Source organism: Lissotriton vulgaris, chromosome 1_1 (genome assembly GCF_964263255.1).
Source record: "Lissotriton vulgaris chromosome 1_1, aLisVul1.2, whole genome shotgun sequence".
NCBI lineage: Eukaryota > Metazoa > Chordata > Amphibia > Caudata > Salamandridae > Lissotriton > Lissotriton vulgaris.
Window position 1 is genome coordinate 725,739,456 of NC_141685.1, and position 20,559 is coordinate 725,760,014.

Genomic DNA, 20,559 nt, shown 5'->3' on the forward strand with positions numbered 1-20,559 from the left:
GCGACGGCTCGAGCCTATGGGGAGGGGAAAAGACCGGGTGCCCTTCTGGCCCGAATGGTACGTGGCTCTAGACGACCACTCGTGGTCGACGAGTTGCACACGCCGGAGGGTGAAGTGGTCACAGACGAGGAGCAGATCCTCCATACTTTCCGGCGATACTACGCCGAGCTATATAAGTCCAGATCGCTAGGCGTCGAAGACGAAATGGATGATTACCTCGACCACATTGTCATGCCCTATCTGCCGAACTCGGACAGGGAATTTCTGATGTCCCCCATACAGGGGGACGAGATTCTGGAAGCCCTCTCCGGCATGCGAGCGGGCAGTGCACCGGGCTCCGATGGGCTGACAGTGAGCTTTTACAAAGCCTTTAAGGACAACCTGGTTCCGCACCTGATCTCCCTCTTTGATGTTATATGTGAGGACGGGATGATGCCCCTCACTATGAGGGAGGCTTTGCTGGTCACCATTTTGAAAGCAGGGAAGCCCCTGGAATCCTGCAGCTCATACAGGCCCCTCAGTCTCCTGAACGCTGACGCCAAAATCTACGCCAAAGTGTTGGCCAATCGGTTGGCCCTCTTGGTCCCCGAACTTGTCGCGCCTGAACAGTCTGGCTTTGTCCCCAACAGAAACCTAACGTACAATATTCGCACTGTGCTGGGGACGATGCAACATGTCCGCCAAGAAAATACTGCACTAACGGTTTTTCTCGACATGGAAAAAGCTGTTGACTCAGTGGAGTGGCCTTTTATGATCAGGGTGCTCAGGAAACTTGGCCTGGGTGAACCGTTCCTGCAAATGATCGGTGCCCTGTATCACCAGCCATCGGCTAGGCTGAAATTGGGGGACAGAGTGTCAGAACCGTTCTACATCAACAGGGGCACCAGGCAGGGTTGCCCCCTCTCACCCCTACTGTATGCGCTGGTTGTGGAGCCTCTAGCCTGCGCTATAAGGGAGTACCACAGTCTAGAGGGGATCAGCTTTCCCACCGATAAAATAGGCATCTCTACGTATGCCGACTATACCTTGCTGTATATTCGTAACCCGGAGTCGAACTTGTCCGCGGTCCTTCGAGAGGTTGTCCGTTTTGGCGCACTTTCGGGGCTACAAGTGAATTGGGATAAATCAATTGCCTTCCCACTCACGCCAGTGACGCAACCTTTTGACATGGAATATCCCCTGAAGTGGTCCACAGATTCGGTCAGGTACCTAGGTATACAATTACACACAGACCCGGAAATTTTGGTCAGGGACAATTATGGTGTGGCATTCAATAAGCTTGTTGATGATGTTGAAACTTGGCGTAAACTCCCGCTATCTCTCTTAGGTAGGATAGCCATTATGAAAATGATTGTGCTACCGAGGTTTCTATTCCTATTTACGAACATCCCAGTAGTCCTGTCGAGGGCCTTCTTTAAACAGCTCACTCAAGTGCTGATCAGATTGGCATGGGGAGGCAGGCAACCCAGGGTACAATGGGCGACGTTGATCCTCCCCTGTGAGATGGGGGGTCTGGGGGCTCCCGATATGGAACAATACTATCGAATAGCACAGGCATCGCACTTACACTCATGGATTCACGGGGACGCACGCACGCCACACGTGATACTAGAGCGGCTGTTCGCGGACCCGCTCCCCCTACCGGCCACGATTTGCCTCCCAGAAGATCGCTCAGTCAGTCAATTGTACTCCCTTAAATCGACTAACCATGCCTGGCACGCGCTGGCTCGCGCACGTGGCGGTACTATCTTGTATTCCCCCCTAATGACAATCGACTGGGCGCTCTGGCTGGACCCCCTTGGGGAGAAAGGTGTCACTGAGGCGCTAAGCTCCCTGGGGATTGCGACGTTGAAAGACCTGTTCGCAGAGGGTATCCTGAAGACATGGGACCAGCTCCCCCCCTCCCCATCGGGTCCCTCGCTTCTGCAAAGGTTTCAGTTCCACAGGCTCCGCTCGGCGTTTCGGGAAGCATTGGGCCCGGCTATGGAGGAACCTGTGGAGGTCCCCGAATTAACTTATGTCATTAATCACAAGTCCCCTGCCAAGCTGATTTCGCACATCAACAAGCTGGGGGTGACACATCAGCAACTGCTCCACTCTAAGGCCAGGGAGGCCTGGTAGGGTGATATACAATCGCCCATCGACGATAGCATGTGAAGATACTGTTGCTCCAGCACGCGTAGAATTTCCCTCAATGGCAGGCACAGATTGGTCCATTTTTAGTTTCTCCAGTGGGTCTACTACACCCCTGAGAGGCTCGACCGATACGGCCTGCGGCCTTCGGCGGAGTGCGAACGCTGCCATACGTCTGTAGCTGACTGTATTCACATGGCTTGGCACTGCCCGGGTATACAGGCTTTCTGGGTGGAAGTTTTCTCTGAGCTTGACCAGATCCTAGACGTGGAACTGCCTCGCAGTCCGGAATTAGCCCTCCTAGGTTACTCTAAGCCGCTCCCTCCCTCTTAGCGTCGCCTGGTTGACATGGCACTGCTGTTAGCCAGGAGGTTGGTGGCGAGATGTTGGATGAGGGGGCCTCTCCCCACCAAGAAAAGATGGACGGGGGATTTACTACACTGCAGTACTCAAACTGAACTCTATAGTGAGCTCCTGCCACCCAGGAGTAGACCAAAACACGTTTGGGGTCTTTACCAAGAATACCTTCAGAAAGGGGAGGAGGAGTGTTCTGATACCTCGGAAGTGGTGGACCTCCCAGATCACACAATGGACTTGGAGCTAAGGTGACTGCAGGGCTTATCTTGAGGGGGTCGCCGGGTGGGGGTGGGGGTGGAGGGGTTGGACAGGGGCAGCATGGTAACACCTTGTGCATCTGGGGTTGGGACTAGACAGCCATCGGGGGCGGGTGGGCTATCCAGAGTTGGGGGCTACGTATAGCTACATCTAGGCACACTAATGTATTCCAACTGAATTTGCACACAGGGGTTCTCTCGTAAGCACACTCGTGGGTGGGTGGGGGGCGTTGGGTTGGTTTAATAGTTCTTGATCTTTCCCTGTTCCCAGAGACCTTAGACACAAGTGTTCTGCAGATAATTACAAGTTGTCATGGCGCACCTCACACTGTTTTCGGGCTGTTACCACTTTCTGTTTCCCAAGGCTGATAAATGACCATCTCGCCGCCGGGCCCCCGGGATGCCGGCTGTGTGGCTGTGTATTTCATTATGATGTTCAGTGTTGGCGGTGCGCAAGCACTTCAAATATGTGCATATATGTGGATGTATGACAAGCTTGGATCCTGAATAATAAAGGTCTTTTAATTTAAAAAAAAAAAAACTATCTCCAGAGGAAAGCACCCCCACACAACCATTCTACAGTTCAGATTTATTCACTATTATCATTTACTTATTTTTTCAGAGAGATGGTGGACCCAGAATGCACATGGGCCATTGCCATCTGGCCGGTCTGATATTTATGTGGTCAGTATACCTCTATTTATTATCACAACTTTGAGCAGAGTGAATAATATGTCTGGCCCTAATGAATGAATGCCCTTGAACCCTGATGGTATCAATCAGTGGCAGAAACATGTTGACCACGTACAGGGGTATATTTGATTAAAACCCCGATTCCTCTCTTTTTAACCATAGCTCAGACGACCACTGAATAAAATTGATTCGGCCCTCTGGAAATTGTTTTATTCCTTAACTGCTGGCCTTTTTTTTGCTATTTGTGGTAGTTTGCATATAGGGCTGCATAACATTTTGTCCACATAAGGCAGCCATGCCAAATTTGCATCCTTTTTTCCAACATCATGGGGATCCTAAAGGTACCCAGTGTATGTGGATTCTCCTAGAGGGGGCTGAAAAAATAGGCAAAATATAGATGCATTGTGAGATTTGAGGGGAAAATGGAAAAAGTACTCCAGCTAAAAGTGCTTGTTTTGTTTTCTAAAAATGGTGAATGGTTTGCTGTGCTAAAGTCACTATCTTGCAAGCTTTCAGAGACAAACAGAGCTGAATAAAAAAAAAATGTTTTTTTTACCACACTTCTGGCATTTTTTCTTTTTTGTGCTCACCACCTACATCCAGTTTGTGGTGGTAAACAGCATGAAACCCATGGGTGGTCCAGAAAAGCTATAGATTTACAAAAACTAAACAGAATTCTGAATTCATTAAAGGGTCATGAGTGCAGATCCCTCAAGATTTTCCCAAAGAAACTTACTGTTGAAAAAAGGGCATATTGAAAATGAGTAGGAAGACACATCGATTAGTGACAATGTTTTCATCAGTAATTTTTTGTCATGATGGCTGCTTTACAAACGTAATATACCTTAACGTTTACTAGACTCTTCTGTTTCCAGTAATACATAGGGTTTGTAGGTTCCCCAAGAACCCAAGGTAACCAGAGCCAGCAACTGAGCTGCAGCGTACATTGGTTTTCCATTGTGTACTGACTATAGACCAGGTCATATGGGGAAATATGTAGAGTGAAAAATGTGTATCAAGGAAGCCTTTGTATTTCTAAAATGGGCACAAGATATGCCGTTCGGGAGCAGTGGTTATTTGTACATCCTTGAATTTGTGGGAATCCCCACTAGCATATCATTTAGAGAGTATTTTTCAAAATGTCTTCTTTCTCACACACTGGTTTACGTTTGCAAGACACAAAAGCAGCAAAATCCTCGTCAGAGTGAGACACAAGCCAACCCTAAATTAACCTGTGCTCAACCCTCTGGTAGCTTGACACTGAGAAGTCAAGCTGAGCTTGAAGGCACTGTGTAAAGTATTGTGCACCACTTCAAACAAGAATGAGATGAAAACACCATACAAAAAGGATACTACCACAAATTAGAACAATAGACCTTTCTTTAATAAATAAAATAAGACCAAAATGACAAAACCACAAAAAGTAGAACCAGAGATATTAAATATTACAGGTTTAGGTCCAAATAATGTCAAATAGTGAGGATATCTGGTCATGCCAGACTGGAACAATGTCACAATCTCAGGTCGATAGAGATTGAGCACAGCTTGGCTATAGGAACCAAGGTTAGAACCACTAAACACAGTACCTTTAATCCTGGTTTGTGAACTGTGGTGAGGGTCCACGCCAAAGATATGAAGCGCAGCCGATTCAATGCTTGGGTTTCGAGATGTGGCGGGCAGCGATGCGAGGGCCTGCATAATCAATAAGGATCCCATCGACAGCTCTTGCAATGTGATGTCCAGTGCCAAGGATGTGGCTTGTAGTCTGGGCAATGTATCAGTTCCGAGGGGCTGCAAGGTTGCGATGCAGAGTCTGTCGTCATTGTTGAGGCTGTAGTCAATAAGAAATGCGAGGGTCGGTGCCGAGGATGTGTTGTGCAGCATTGATTCTGAAGGCGATGTGAGCTGCTGCGATGATGCAGGTCTTTCTAATGGGTCCAGTCCACACAGCAGCGGAGAATCCTCAGTTTTACTCAGAGTTGCAATGCGCACCAGAGGATATGCGCCAGTTCTGCTGAATCCGCAGAGGCTGGCAGAGCACCTTAAGCCCACTTCCTACGGTCTAGGACTCATATGGCACCACTTGGCAGGGTTGACTCACAGATGGCAGAGACCAGGGTCAGATGACAGGTTGTTGGAAGCCTGTTATGTCCCAGAAGCTTCAGATGCAGAGGCCAGATGCAGGTCCAGTCCTTCCCTCCCAGGTAATAGGGCCGCAGGTCACCACAGCAGGACAGCAGTACCTTTAGAGCTGCAGTCCGGTAGAATGGAAGTCTTTGTAGCAACACAGCAGTCCTTCTGCCTGACAGCATATGAACAGGTCCTGAAGTGCACCAAAGTGGTGGTGTCTGAGGTCCAGTATTTATATCCAATGGTGCCTTTGAAGTAGGGAGAAGCTTCGAGAGATATGCCTTTGAAGTGCACAGGTGCCCACCCTGGCGACAGTCTCACTACAGGGGTTGTGCTACCCTTTGCGTGGAGACAGAGCGCATGCTCCAAATGGCAAGATATGATAGCTTTCTAAAAGTGGCATTTTCAGAATTGTAATTTAGAATCCGACTTCACCTTGATTTGTGATTTTAAATTCTGATGTTAGAGACAACAAACATGAACTAGTTACCTGTTCTCATTTGGAAATTATGCCTAGAAAATGTAATAAGGAAACCCCCATGTTATCCTATGGTAGAGGTATGCCTAGCAGTAGTCTAAAATATATGTAAGAGTTCTTCACTACTAGGACAGGTCAAACTAAAACTATGTGTCCTACTTTTTAAATACACTGCACCCTGCCCTTTGGGCTGTCCAAGGCCTACCTTGGTAGTGACTTGTGTGAATTAAAAAGTATGGTTTGGGCCTGGCAAAGGTTTACCTGGCGCGCTCGGAATGGCAGTTTAAAACTGCATAAACACAGGCTGCAATGGCAGGCCTGAGCCATGTTTAAAGTATTACTTAAGTGGGTGGCACAATCAGTCATGTAAACCCACTAGTAGCATTTACTTTACAGGTATTAGGCACTGGTAGTGCCACCATACTAGTGACTTGATAGTAAATTAAGTAAGCCAATTTGGTACCAGCCTGTCTAACATGTTTTAAGAGGCACACTCACTTTAGTACTGGTTAGTAGTGGTAAAGTACAGAGTCCTCTGTCCAACAAAATCAGATTAAGATAGGAGGAAGACAAAAAGTCTGGGATAACCCTGCATACAGACGCTTGATATTTGTTGACTGAAAAGTGGCCTTTTTTCCAATGTGGGTAGGTGCAGCTCTAGAGCCCTAGATCAATTGGCACCTAAGGAAACCTAGCAAACTCGTACATGTTTGAAAACTAGTAATTGAGGGTGCTGCAAGTCGGGGTGAATTGCATAGCTCTTCAAAGGATTTCTCACCCAGAACCCCTTGTAAATCTCAAACTTTGACAAAAACACACATTTTTTTCATATTTCTGTGATGGTAAGGTATGGACTCTGGGCAGAGCCTCAAAACTTCCTATCATTCCCCACAGTCTCCCGATATAAATGGTACCTCACTTGTGTTGGCAGGCCTAGTAGCCACACAAGATATGGCACAAGATGCAACAGGGATACATCACATTTTTCTACTGAAAACAAAACCTTTTTTTTTTTGCTAATTGAATAGCTTTGGGTTTTAGACCTTAGTTCAGTAAACTTGCTCATTTTTGAAAAAGAGACACCTCGGAGTATCCAGGGTGGGGTGACTTGCATGGCTTTCACATGGTTTTAGTTTTTAATCCGGAGTCTCTTGCAAACCTCAAACCTTTCCTCACATTTCTGTGATGGAAATTTCTGGAATCTGAGTGGAGCCACAAACTTCTTCCCACATTCCTGACACCTCCCAATAAAAATGGTACCTCATATGTGTGGGTTGGCCTAGTTCCAGTGACAGGAAAGAACCCAAAATGCGAAATGGATATATTACATTTTTCCACTAAAAAGTGACACTTTTTTGCAAATTGGGTGGTTGTGGATTTTGGACCCAAGCTCAGCCGGCACCTAGCAAAACCTAGTAATCTTGCGCTTTTTTAAAAACTAGACACCTGGTGGAATTCAGGGTGGGTTAGCTTGCACGGCTCTCATTAGGTTTAATTGACCCTGAATCCCTTGCAATCCTCAACCTTTGACTAAAAAAAAAAACAAACACATTTTCCTCACATTTCTGTAATGGAAAGTTCTGGAATCTTTGGGGAGCCACAAACTTCCTTCACTCAGCATTCCCTCAAGTTTCTCCAATTAAAAGTGGTACCTCACTTGTGTGGATAATATTAGCCTGCAACAGGAAACGGGCCAAAATGCAAAATGGATTTATCACATTGTTCTACTCAAAACGGACTCTTTTTTGGGAAATAGGGTAGTGTGGGCATTTGGCCTGAGTTCAGCCTAGGAAATGTGCACATTTTATAAAAATAGACACCTGGGGGAATCCAGGGTGGGATGAGTTGCATGGCTCTCATAAGTTTTTTTTACCCAGAATCCTGTTCAGTCCTCAAACTTTGACAAAAAAACACGATCTTAACTCACATTTCTGTGAAGGAAAGTTCTGGAATCTGCAAGGAGCCTCAAACTTCCTTCAACACAGCAATCACCAAGACCTCCCAATAAATATGCCACCTCAATTGTGTGGATAGGCCTTGTGCCTGTGTCAGGAAAGGGCTCCATACAGAACATAGACACATCTCATTTTTGCACTGAAAAGTGACCCTTTTATGCAATGTTGGTAGCTGCTGAATTTGGGCCGTAGCTCAGTTTAGACACAGACAAGCATAGCTAGTCTGCACATTTTGACAACTAGGTATCTAGGCGATTCCAGGGATTCATGAGTTTTGTTGACTGGTAATTTCACCGAAAAGCCTTTGCAAACATCAAACTTTGGTAAGAAAAACTCACTTTCCTTACATTTCTGTGAGGCAAAGTTCTGAAATCTGTGGGGAGCCACAAATTGCCTACTAAACCTGAGTTCCCACATATTTCCTGATAGGAATGGTACTACACCTGTGCGGGTGGGCCAAGATACCACAACACAAAAGGCCCTATAGCTCTACATGGAGAGATAAGCAATAAGGGTAGCTGTGGTATTCCGGAACATGCCTGGTGCCTGTGACAGAAATGGATCAAACCATGGTCAATGGGTCAGCCATAGCGAGGGCTCTCATTGACGGTAGTTTCTTAGACTGTCCCGTAGAGGTAAATGGATTACTCCAGAAAAGCACACCTTTGCATTTTGTCATGCTGCTGCCATGATCTGCAATCATGTTGGTGGCTTGACACAATGCAAATGTGTGCTATTCCGGAGTAATCCATTTACCTCAACAGGTCCATCTAAGGAACCAAGCAAGCCATTTTGGATTGTTGGCTTCGTCCAACAGTACTCTTGTCTGTGTAGGTGTGACCACTTTCTCCACACAAAACCAAGGTGTACTTCACTTGAAAAATCTGTTTACCTCACTGGAACTGTCTGACTAACTGAGCGGCCCGATATGCATTGTTGACTTTGTCTTTAAATATTCTTGAATGTAATGCTTACAGGATACCTTATTGGCCCTGTCCGTGAACTGCTTCCCTTCCTGCACAGCTCCACCTGGTAGCTGCTGCCCCTGACCCTTGCAGGTATGTGGGTTTGAGGCCTTCATCCACCCACAGGAACCCTTCTGCGCCTCATCTCTGGTAGTTCAGTGGGGAGCATCTCTGCTCTGCCCTCTTTCTCTCTGCTTTCTGTCTTTTTATCCTCTGATCTCTTTTTTTTAAAAATTGTTTTTATTGAACAAAGGGAAAACATATCTTAACATTCTGTGCACACCGGGTGAGTTACATAGCATGAGGGTCTTTTGTTGCATCACAGGATACATTACATTTATAATCACAGTTAGGATAAAGGGGAGTCAGACATCTCCAATGTGGGTACGATTGTTGGTGGTTCGCAAAGGCCACCCCTGTACGTATTCCAGTGCCCCCATACCTTCCCCCACTTGCCAGGGCGACTCCTGGTCACATACACATTCTTTTCATGCATCATGCACTAATCCAGGTCCTCAGTCCACTTGGTGAGGTCTGGAGTCCGATTGGCCCCGCACAGTTGTGCTGTATTCCGTTTTGCCACCATACATGCCAGGGTCACCCACTGCTTCTGTGAGAAGTTCAAGTCAGTCAGCTTCCACACATTAAACAAGCATCTACGGGCCTCTAGAGGAACATCTATTCCCATCACCTCTGTCATTACCTCATGGATCTTAAGCCAATACGCTCTTACATATTCACAGTGCCACAGTACATGGAGGAAGGTTCCCAACTCACCACAGCCTCTCCTACAATCAACACTCTCTCCCCGCCCCATCTTCACCAATCGAGGCCTGGTGACGTAGATCCAGTGCAAGATTTTTAATTGAACCATCCGGAGTCTCATCTGGATAGCTACCACCTTTGGGGAGGAAACAGCTTCAACCCAATCTTCATCATCCAATTTCAGACCATCCTCGCCCCACTTTTCTCTTAGCCTCCGCAAAGGATCATCCATGTGATTTACAAGCTTCCTATAAGTAAAGGAAACATTTATTTCTGGGAGGTGGCCATCAAGCACCCTGTCTTCAAGAGGTGAAGCCGCAGGGGGCACCCCATCCCTCGGGACGCGGGTCATCAAAGCACATCGGACCTAGCGTTAGCGGAAGTGCTCACTATCATTCAGTTCATATTTTGCTTTCAGCGCCCTGCAAATATCTCCCCCTGGAGCCTGTCCTCTATCCATGGCATACCCCGGGTCTCTTGGAAGTCCGTATACGATTTGATTAATAGCCGCTAGTTGGGATGCCCAATAATATTTCCTCAGATCAGGGCGTTCTATGCCCCCGTCATACCAGGGAAGGGTCAACTTCAGAAAGGATATCCTAGGTCTACCCTCCCATAAAAGATTCCTCTGCAGCCCTTCTACTTCTTTAAAGTAGGACACGGCCACGGGGGCCGGGTCCATCGCATTCTGCAGTGCATATAGAAATCTAGGAAGGGACATCATTTTGAACAACGTAGCCCTCCCAAGCAATGAGAGTGGAAGAGCCCGCCAGCGCACCACATTGTTTTTCAGCCGGCTCAGAGGGAACCTAAGCTTTGAATCAAACGTTATATAGACTCCTAAGTAAGTGAATCCCTCCTTCTCTATCTGGAGAGGACATGACTGCGGGATCACTGGTGGTTCCCCGGACAAGACAAATAGAACAGACTTCGACCAGTTAATTGAAAATCCAGAGTATCTACCAAAGATTGCCAGGACGTCCAAAAAATATATCAGAGAAGCTCTGGGTCTGGTGAGGTACAACATAATATCATCTGCGTAGAGTGAGATCTTATAATCCCACTACGGTGTCCATAGCAGACCACTTTTTTTAGGTCCCATCGGACCCATGCCGTCAAGGGCTCCAACTCCAGCGCGAAGAGTAACGGGGACAGAGGACACCCCTGTCTCGTGCCCCACTCAAGCAAAAAGTCTGCCCACTTACGGTTGTTGACCGTCACTCTTGCCAAGGGCTTAGCATAGAGAAGTCTCACCCACTCTATAAATTTCCCCCCAAAACCCATCTTCGCCAGCACCGTGAACAGATAAGGCCATTCTACTCTGTCAAAAGCCATAGTGGCATCAAGTGAGACTAAAACCGCAGGCTCCTGCAAGGTCAGCGAGTGTCCGAGGACCCCTTGCAATCGACGCAGGTTTAGCACAGTGTTACAGCGAGGCATAAATCCTGACTGGTCAGGATGTATAAGAGTGGAGATCACCTTATCCAGCCTCACAGCCAGCAATTTGGTGAGTACTTTAGGCTCCGCGTTAAGCAGGGAAATTGGCCTGTAAGAGGAACATTGCATCTTAGGTTTCCTTGGCTTATGGGTGACTACTATATTAGCATCCCGCTGGCCATAGGGGAGTTCACCCTCTTTCCTACTCTCCAGAAACATCGCACGCATGTAGGGGGCGAGCCTTTGCGCATGTAGTTTATACAATTCAATTGGTATCCCGTTAGGGCCAGTGGCTTTCCCGGACTTCGTGCCTCTTATTGCCTGCGCAATTTCGTCGTCAGTGAAGGGGGATTCTAAATACTTCCTGTCGTCCTCAGACAGAGTCGGCATAGCTATAGCTTTAGATTCTACTCTGTATATCATTGTATTGAGCTACAGCTTTCTCTCGGGCCAGGCCCCTATACTCATCCTGACGGAGTTTCAAAAGATGGAGACCGTTCTGATTTGGCGACTCCGATAGTTCCTTCTCTAAAGTCATTACCTCCGCCTCCACTCTCACAATGTCTTCCTGATGCTTCTTTTTATTCCTCGCTACCAGGGACAAAACCTCACCTCGGATAACCGTTTTATAGGCTTCCCAGAGCACCCCTGCTGAATCTACACTGTCAACGTTTTCATTGAAATACTGGTCTGAGAGGCCTACGACCTCTTTCTTCACGCATGGGTCTCTGAGATACCACACCTTAATGGGGGCAATTCTACCCGCGGCCAGACTACCGTTGTCTAGTTGCAACCTCATGGGTGAATGGTCAGATATACCTCTGCTCATAAACCCGGTTTCCCTGATATTCACTGCTTCCGCTGCTGGTATAAGAATATAGTCTACCCATGACATGTTACTATGTGGGCAGAGACCTGAGTGAACTGCTTCTGCGTGGGGTTCCGTGTCCTCCAGCTATCTACCAGACCCAATGTTTCTAAAAATTCTGAAAGCCACTACTGGGACTGCCGAAGAATCCTCCCTGGGTGTCTATCAAGCTCTACATCCAGCACTGCATTGAAGTCACCCCCGACTACCAGGGGGCCCTGGGGCAGCGTGAGAATAACAGCACCCAGGTCTCGGAAGGTGTCAGACTGCAGGCCAGGTGGAACATACGCTGATAAGAACATAACCGTCTTACCCTCCAATTGACCAGAAACTCCCACATACCAGCATCTCTGATTCACCCACGTCAATCTGACCTCAAAGGGAAAGGAGTTTATTAACAATATTCCAACCCCCCTCGAGCCTGTTGTGAACCCAGCATGTGCCACTAACTTATAACCTCCTTTATGCAGTGCCATACATCTATTGCCAATCAGGTGTGTATCTTGTAATATTACCACGTCCAGGGAAATGCTTCCGTATGAACTGATTAACCATCCCCCGTTTGATCCTGTCCCCTAACCCATTAACATTCCAGCTCAGGATCTTCATCCCAATCCTTTCACTTCTCACAACATTTACCCAATTCCCATGACCGCATACACCCGACATGAGCACAAACAGTTACTCAATGATTTCAAAAAGGTTAAACAAAAAACAAAAACAATCTCCCCCGACCCCCAACCCCACCCCACCACCCTGCACCTCTGCATCAGTAAAGCCCCACCCCAACTCGCAGTGTGCCTGTCGCCCCCCCACTAATCTAAGGTAACTAGAAGTAGTAACGGGGAGGAACCCAATGCCCAGCCCCTACCTCCCCTCGACAGTATTGTTCCCGATTTGTATGTAATTGCAATGTCCCCCTGAGTTCAACATTAGTCCACTACCCGAGTCCACAGCAGAGAACACCATTGCCTTCAACCCTGGTCTCATCCTTGTCCATCTTCCTCAGCCGCGTGTTGTGCTCTTTGGGATGTTCCAACGCTCTGCTGTCTGTCCAGTCCGATGCTACCTCCGGGTTATCAAAGAACCAGGCCTTACCATCCGCTTCCACCCTGAGTTTCGCCGGAAAGAGCATTGAGTATCTCAGTCCCTTGTCCCTTAGTTTCCTCTTTACAGGAAGAAAACTCTGTCTCAGTTTCTGCACGGCCTGGGTGAAGTCTGGAAAGAAGGAAAGCATACTATTTTCATAGTGTAGCGGGCCCGAGGAGCGTGACGATTGCAGAATCGCATCTCTGTCATGGAAGTTTAACACCCTAGCTATGGGGGTGGTGCTCCTGGTTTTGGCCGACCTCCTGGCACCCTATGTGCACGTTCGATTGTGAAAAAGTTACTGAGGCCCCTCGGCTTCAGGTGGTTAAGTACAATGTCCTCCACAAGTAGATCGGGTGCTTGGCCTTCTGCTTTCTCCGGTACACCAAGGATGCGCACGTTGTTTCGCCAATTGCGCCCTTCGTAGTCGTCCAACTTTCGGCGGGTATCCTCCCGTGCCGTCTGCAGGGCCTGGACTTTTCGTTGCAACGTCGCCATATAATCCACTAGGCTGGAAGTCTTTAGGTCAAGGGATTTAACCTTTTCGCTTGTTTTGGCGTGATCGGCTTGCAATAGGTTGACTTCCAACTTTACGGTGTCCAATTTAGCGTTTAGCGCATCCATTTTCCCGACCATGGCGGACTGGACGTTATTTATCGCCGCCATGAGATCTGCCATTGTCGGCTCAGCCGATTCACTTGATGGGTCACCTCCGTGCGAGGGAGTGTTCCTCTGTTCCAAGGGCGATCCCTTGGTCTGAATGTAACGATCTATTTTATGAGTCTGCACATTCTTCAGCCCACGCCCCTACTTTGGTGGAGCCTTCTCGGTTTCTGGCTCCAAAGCCATCCTGGTTTTCACACCTGGTTGAAATAGCCTCTCCAGCAGCCCAGGGCACCACCACGCCTCCACCACCAAAACTCAAGCCCAGATCGGAAGGCGGCTTCCAACTGTCTTTGCCATATGTTCACCCGAGTTCCTCACTTCTTCAGAGGTTGAGTTTCGGTTTTGAGTGTGGGCCGCAACTTCCGGTTAAAAGATTCGCTGTTGTTCAACTAGAGCCCGGGTGGTTGATGCACCTTGGTTCCCGGATGAAATGAGGTGTAGGCCTCCAAACTCCAGACGCTGTCCCGATGCATAGGAATGCTCGATTCGCTCCCAGATTTCACCAGGAGGACAAGCTTCCTTTCCCCTACCGATTGCAAAGCTCGGGCGTCAGGATTAATTCAGGATAGGCTCGGCGGAGGGACGAAGTCTCCGGAGCTAAGCCTTCACGCGGCCATCTTGGTCAAACGCGCGGCTCCTCCCCCCCTCTGATCTCTTTTTTACTCTCCATTTATAATTTCGTTTTTTTGCTACTTTCTTACTTTTTGCACTTGTTCACTTTTTGTGCCTTTTTCCTCTTCGTGTCTCTGCTGCGGCTCGTCTCTCATTGCCCTCCACCCTACAGTGCCATTTTCTTGCTTCCCACTTTTCTGCCTCCATGCTGTCGAGACCCCCTCACATTACTTAATGGTGCTGGCCAAAGGCAAGCCCATCTGCACCTGTCCATGCCTGGACCTCGTACCATCCACTGCTATGATGCAAGCACTTTCCACACCCTCCTGCCACCTCTTGTTACTGAAGAGCACCCAAGGCCCATTCTCCTGATGCACCTGCAACTACACCTTAACCGGCCTTCGCACACCAGACCTCACAACTCTCAGGAACCAGACCTGACCACCTCGGATGCACCCTACTCAACACCCGATCCCTCAAGACACTCAATGGAGATCTGGGACCTGCTCAACTCCATCTCCCCTGACGTCACCTTCTTTACAAAAATCTAATGGAACTCCAGCTCAGCTCTGGATTTTGCAACAGACAACCACAACAGATACAAAATCATCGACAAGGACTGCGTCAACTGACCAGGAGGAGGCATCACCATCGTACACAAAGACGCCTTCCACCTCAGAACCAGCTCCAACAACCACTCACCTGACATAGAGCACCTCCTCTTCCAGATCCAGACCAGCCCAAATGCCTCTGCGGCACCCTCGTCTACAGACCTCCCGGACCCTGCACCCCTCCAGGGAAGCCATAACTGCGTTCATCGCTCACCACGCTCTCTCCTCAATGGACTACATCCTCCTCAGTGACCTCAATTTCCACCTGGACAACCTCAAAGACTACAACACCTCATCACTAATGGAGAACCTCACCACCATCAGACTCAAACAACTGGCCACAACGTCAACCAACTCAGCAGGACACACGCTCGAAGCCATCTTCTCCACAAACAGCAACATCTCCATCAGCCACACTTCTAAGCCATACTGGACTGACCACCAGTGCATCCACTTATCCTTCACCAAATGCAAAGTACGCTACCACGCCCACCGCAATTCTCGCAAAAGCTGGAGCATGGTAATGGAAGACCAGCTCACCACCTCCTTCAGCAAGAGCCCACCCCAGACATCCATTGATGCCAACACCTCAGCAAACAATCTCCACCACTGTATTTCCAACTGCACCAACACTGGCCCCCTTCTGGAAACCCTCAGACAAGCAGCTCTCCAAGAAACCCAGCAGGTTCTCCCCTGACATCGAAGAATCGAGGCACATCTGCCAACGGCTCGAGAAAACATGGAGGAGCAGCAAGACTAGGCAGCCCTCAAATCTGCAATCACAGCACACTGCTACCTCATCAGAACAACAAATAAAGCAGCCATTGAGGAAAGAATCAACGCCTATGCACACAACAGCAAATACCAGTACAGTGACAGCAGACATCACCCCATCTCAAGACCTCTGCGACAACCTCACCACCTTCTTTCACTGCAAGATCATGGAGATATACGACAGCTTTGTAACCCATGACCGACCCACACACCCGCAACCACCGCACCCAGTGGCTCAGGCCTCAGCAGACCTTGACCAACTAGACTACCCTAATCTCTGATGACACTCTCAGGATCATGATGCACATCCACTCTGGAGTACCCTTGGGTCCCTGCTGTCACCACATCTTGAATAGTGCTGGCACCTCCATCACACTTGAACTCTGCTACAACATCAACTGCTCCATTGAATAAGTATTGGAGAATGTTAGCGAATTTGCGCAAAAGCGTACTCACGGTCCGCAAAATACGCGAACTTTCGTCAGATTGCGGAGTTTTTTATTTTTGCGTGTTTGCGGGATTTATTTCAGCGCGGCTACCGCGAAGTTGCCCATGCGGTCGTACATCAGCGCGTTCATCTTGTTTTCACTGTTCGCGTTGTCCATTTCCTACTTTTGAGGCGCAATTGCGTGTTCGCATCTGTTTTTACGTGCTTGAGGGGAAAATATTGCCAAACTTACCCATGTGGTTGAAATAGGCGCGGCCATCTTTTTTTTCATTCATTGCTATGGTTCTGGGCATGACTTTGCTATCCTGTTTCAATCTTTGTAATCCTTTGTTTGTTTAAACTTTTTTTTAGATTTTTTTTGCTCATTATCTATTTCTCTATTTTTATACATCCTTATTTTGTGTTTTTTTCAACTTTTTGTTACTTTAATAACTGCTTTTTTTAGCTTTCTCTTTTCTTTTGTTTACACTTTTCCCTATTCTTTCCTATTTTTCCTTTCTTTGACCCAGGACCATGGCAAAGGGAGCCGGCAAGTCCAAGGGGAAGAGTCCCACACCCCGTAGCCGGCTCCCTCGCGGGCGGTTAAGGGGGGGTCAATAAGTCCCAGGGAGATCTTCAGTGCGGTGGAGGTGGCCGCACTGGTGTTCTTTGTGCAGCGCCACCTTCCCAAGACCATCGCGGCATCCTGGACTGGGAACAAGACCAGCTCGACCTTCTTAGCGTCGAGATCCCTGGGCTTGGTGAGTACTAGTAGCTATTTAATATCTTTTTTGTTTTCTTCTGCTCTGTGTTATATTGCAAATATAAGTTTTTTCCGAAGAGCAAGAATGCTGCCGATTACATTGCAGGTAAATTATGTTTCAAAAGCTTTTGTGATTGCTGGTGCTCGCCTGCTCAGTCAGTGACGGTGCTACTATGCTTACTTGTTTTCAATTTTGTGCTCATTTGGATTGAGTGATTATGTATGAGGGTACTTTGCAGAATGGTGTAATGCTAAAGAGACTAGAGACTCATGTCCAGTCCTTCCTTTGTACTCCTGCCACTAAGAAGAGATAGTGGTGGTGGATTGATAGGTTGATTATATTATGACTAGTGGTCTGCAATCATGGCGGACTGTGTCTGTCACTTCGCGTGCTGCTGAGTGCTGCCAGTCCTAGTAGAACCTTTTTGTAGTTGGTTTAGTGAGTTACATAACTTTCCAAGTAGACGGTCCGCGAATCCAGCAATACTAATATCCTAGTAGACCACATCAGATAGGTCAATACATTTAATGCAATTGTTGTTCATTTCCCCGAAATAATTTGTTATTGATTTTTGGAAATGTTTGATTTCATTGACAACAATCATCCATGTTTGTGTCTTTCTTTCATGTACATCAACTCCTCCCGGGGGCAAGAAGACAGAGGTGGTGGCGGCGCCAGTGGAGCAGGAAGGCCAGGATCGGTCTGCCGAGGGCTCTTCTGCTGTCCCCAGTAAGTTTTCCTGTTAATATTAATAATTATACTTCCCTAACTTTTACAGCACCTTAATCCAAACGTTCATCATAATTCTATTTTCCTAAAACGTCTTTGATCTTCTTGTAGACTGTTTCTAAATTCTTATCCTGCCTCTACTATGACTCTCTGTGCTACTACTATTTATTAATATTAGTCTGTCTGTGTAGCTAGCTAAGCTTGCACAGTTGGCAAAAGGTTTACACAAAACTATTTAGAAATAGCTCTAGGCACTGAGTGCAGTCCTCTGGGTTGTCCATAATGTCTATTTAAGTCTTCTTCATGTTTATGCTTTGACAATTCCCAACAATAAAATGTCAATGGCCACCAAGAATAAGATACTAGTTTACTTTTTGATTGGATCGGAGGACATACTACTACTGTTGCAGGGACTATCCTGCACATACAGAACTATGGACAAGAAATAGGGCATTGGTGATAATAGGCGCAGCTGGACTTTCCACATACCTCAGTCTTAACAGAAGTTGAACCCCCTACCTACTGACTAGATAGTGTGTCAGAGTTATTATTTAGCACCCGAAGGCAGCGATGATCCCAATGATTATACAAACCAGAACATAAGACTACTGAGTCAGAGTCCCGACCTCTCAGAGTCACGAAATCATGCTTGCAAATTGCAAACTCTTTTGCTCACTCACTCATGACCAAAAACCACAGAGTCTATGTAAGTTTTAAAGCTTTATTAAAAGTAAAAGAACTAGCTCTGTGTGTACTCTGTACATTAATTTTTAATTGTGCATTATATAAAAACATTTATTAAATTCAACTTCATAGAAGAGAAACAGTGAACTCATGAAAACTGAACAGTTGCTGATTTACACATTAATTGTGGGAGACCCCTCACCTGGTTGGAACTTAAAGTACTGGTGGTGATGATGATGAATAACATATTGCTCTTGTTAATAGAAGGGAATCTTCTGTCTGTTATGAGAAAAATTTTGTGTGTTAAAAAGCAAGCATTCATCAGTTGTGCCAAAAAGTCCAGCATGTTATGGCTTATATAAAAACACCCTCCCCTTCCGAAAGGGGAATTTTTAGTTTAGACTAGAGAGTCACAAATAATTAAATTTGTTTAAGTAGTAAAACATGTTTTCGTTCCTAGACAAAATAGGGAGTGGTGTATATGGCATCTAAAAAAATGGAAATTTATTTTCTAGGCGAAACACCATCGGCACAGCCCACCACCAGTACCGGGGCCAACGCGGAGATGGTCACTCCAGGGGCGGATGCAGTGCCAGCAGAAACTGCTGTGGAGGATGCCTCGGTAGTGGCGGACAGTGGTAAACTATCATATTCCTTACTTATTGAGATTGCAGAGTAGGCTCGCTGCAGGGGTGTATATGTTGTACAGTACAAGTAAACTTTACTGTTAAGATTAGTCTTACAAAATTTAGAACTACGTTTTTGTCAAGTAGGTAGAAAACAGTCAACCTGGACTTCGCATTAGCAATAGCATTAGCGGCGGGAGTTGACGAGTAACCAATGGCCTCCTCTAAATTTGACTTCAACTCAGCTGTAAAAATTTTATCGAGATCAGAGATTAACTTGATGGAAGGGATGAACGAGAAGGGAAAGAAGGGTGTAAGGAAGGACGAGCGAGTTAAATTAATGACTGGCAAAGAATGATACGTGGTTTTGAATGCAGGCATAGGTGGCTGGTAGGAATCTGATGCATGGCCCGTTGAAGCAAGGATGGGTGGAAGGAGAAAGAAAACAGGACTGCCTGAGTGGGTAAAACAGAAACTGTATGTGTGCGCAATATATCCTTTGGGTCAAATTCAAATGCAAGTCAAGCACGGATGCGTGGCGGTTTAAAAAATAGAATAAAAAGGGTGTTTTTCGGTGATAAAAAATAATGTTTGTCCAGTTGAGACATTAAGAAGAATGATTGACATTTACTTTGAATGGATGGGTGCCTGGATGGTATCTTCCTCATAGATAGCATAGTTATATGTAGAGTAGGTGGTCACTGGATGAAGAGTGTTAGTTTGAAGAGCATGAAACACCACACGTCCGTGCCAGAGTAGCAAAGCTGAGGAAAGTAGAAGTTGCAATTTTTCAGAATACTCCCTTGACTAACAGTAGTTTGCAAGCACAGCATATATTGTGTATCTATATTGTATAGTTCACATTATTAAGTCAAGTCACAACAAGTGCCTTCCTCCGGCGATTACGGGGACCACTCACTACCTATGTTAATAATATTTTTTCAACTCTGTCATTCATGTGTGGCCTATCAGTGTTCACTCAATCAATAAAAACAAAGCACCTAAAAGTCATCCCTTATACAAGCAAATATCATGTGAAGGGATATTATCTTCTTCATTTTCCTTTTGTAGTAGTCAGGGGCAGGGCAGGGTGATAATTAAATTAATTGAGCAGTAGCCCTTGTTGTAACTTGTAACAGAGTATGGCCAGTGCCACCTGTAATACAAAAGTAAGAGCCTCCACACCTGCATGTACTGGTAGCAGTAACACAAGTCTGCGTCATCATGGCTTGCATCTGTTTTTCTTAGGTGCAAGCTGACTGATCTGGCATTATGCTGTCTTCCACAAGTTTGCATACTAATTTCGCTAAACAAGATAGAAGAATAAGACTGGTGTACTGTCTGAGTCAAATGTAGTGAGTTCATAGTGATAGTAGACTTCCTGAAACTCCCACTAATGTAATGTTAGAGCAGAGGGAGGTTAGATAGATACATGCCACAAATGTTATGTACTGTGCTTGCAAGTTGCTAGTGCTACTGTGACACAACTTTCTGTTGAATTATTTTGTGTTAATCTTAAAGAGTATTGGTTACAGTATT

General features: G+C 46.6%; 1 protein-coding gene across 6 annotated transcripts in view; it reads left to right on the forward strand.

The window, feature by feature from the left end:
• LOC147747718 (complement factor H-related protein 3-like) overlaps positions 1–20,559 on the forward strand; it is a 966,023-nt gene that overhangs the window by 10,037 nt on the left and 935,427 nt on the right. The window contains exon 2 of one of the 6 annotated variants that reach the window (XM_086955202.1): positions 3,370–3,431. The exons of the other annotated variants lie outside the window; for them this stretch is intronic. The gene's annotated coding sequence lies outside the window, so the exon portion shown is untranslated. The remainder of the gene's footprint in view (positions 1–3,369; positions 3,432–20,559) is intronic. 6 annotated transcript variants of the gene reach the window in all.